Genomic DNA, 1994 nt, shown 5'->3' on the forward strand with positions numbered 1-1994 from the left:
AACCAATCATGGCTTTCGGCCCAAACAGCTCAATCAACATCCAATTCATTACAACCCACCTAATTTCAGTCACAAACACAAATAATGAGATTCAAACACAATCAAGAGCAGTTACGTCAAGTATAGCAATTAGCAATTAAACAGAATTATTCACATAGGCAAACCAATTGTAATAGGTAACCCAAACAATGTCACATAGATGCATATGATGAATGCCTGCCCTATGGCTAATGAGCTCATTTGTCGGTTATACAGCCAACCCGACATGTCCTGGTAGCTACCATGGAGTCAAATATAATATCCATGGAGTCAAACTCTAAGCTCAAATATAATATCCATGCGCGCACAAAGGGACTGTCCAATGGTTAGCTACCAGGACATGTCGGATTGGCTGTATAACCGATAAATGAGCTCATTAGCCATAGGGCAGGCATTCATCATATGCATTTATGTGACATTATTTGGGTGTGCCTATTGTAATTGGTTTGCCTATGTGAATAATTTTGTTTAATTGCTAATTGCTATACTTGACATAACTGCTCTTGATTGTGTTTGAATCTCATTACTTGTGTTTGTGATTGAAATTGGTTGGGTTATGATGAATTGGATGTTGATTGAGCTGTTTAGGCTGAAAGTCGTGATTGTTTTGTGTTGTGGTTTAGTAAAGTATTAAATATCAAACTGGTTCAGCATAGACTTAATGAACCAATGTTTGGAACAGGTTGATCATTCATACTGTTAAAAAACTTTTAAGATTCTTTTATTTAAAAAGTAAGTTTGGATTTTTGGGTAATTAACTGATTTTTTTAAAAAATGTTTTCATTTTTTATGGTCAAACCATTGGTTTTTAAAGAAATCATAAGACAACGGGAGGTTGAAAACGATTTTTTAATTAAATATTTTTTTATGACAATTCTTAAAATCAGTGATGAGACCGTATGGTTAGGTTCTCACCCCTACAGCTTTATCCTTTTAGGAAACAGATGAAGAAACTTACGAAGAGTTTTATTGTGTTTTTTTTTTACCAAAGATAGGAAACTCGAACCCACAACCTCTTAATTGAGCATGGAAAGACTATGTCATTTGAGTTATAACTCATTAGCTTATTTTATTGTGTTTTTTTATTGCATTTTTCTTATATAATATTTTAGTTTAAGTTTTATTTATTTTTCCCTCGCTTTTATTATTATAATCTTAAAAGAGGGATAGAAATTATACATTGTATATGTATATTATAATCTACTTATATAAAAAGTTATGTATATTTGAATATGATTATTTGTCTTCAAGATTAAGTAAACAAGGCGAGGTCTAATTTGCGCGTGAAGGAAACAAGGCGAGGTCTAATTTGTTGAATGGATGTTGCATCACACGTTACTTAGAAATAGGTTGTTAATGTTCAGTTCTTTACCAATTTTAAAACTTTCTTACAAAATAGGTGCATTTGATTAGGATTTTGTGTCATATTTGAATATTATAACAATATCAAAGTCTTATTCTACTAAATAAAATTATCTATATAAATTAAACAAAATCATTAAATTTATTATGTATCATATTTATAGAGAAATTGATTACGTATAAATTTTTTTTTAATAATTTCATGTATGATTTTCTTAGATTTTTTAATTTGAATCATTTATACAAACTCGATCCTAAATTGCGAAAAAAAAAATCACGATTTATTATTTACTCCCCTTCGCATTGTGATCACTATAAAACACAAATTTTTATCTAGTCATACCAATTATAACTAGCCATAACTAGCAAAGCTACCAAAACATACATAACATGCTAACACACAAAGAAAGAGTTACACTCATAAATGAATGCTTGGTGGATCTTTATCCGATATATCTAAATGGTAAAATACAATACACATTATTCCAACTCTCTCTCTGAGTCATATTTAAATATAAAAAAAGGAAATTATCAAAATAATATAAAAAAATTTGCGTAACTGACAAAACTAACTTTTAAAATGTTAATGATAA

This window comes from Arachis ipaensis, chromosome B07 (genome assembly GCF_000816755.2).
Source record: "Arachis ipaensis cultivar K30076 chromosome B07, Araip1.1, whole genome shotgun sequence".
Lineage (NCBI taxonomy): Eukaryota > Viridiplantae > Streptophyta > Magnoliopsida > Fabales > Fabaceae > Arachis > Arachis ipaensis.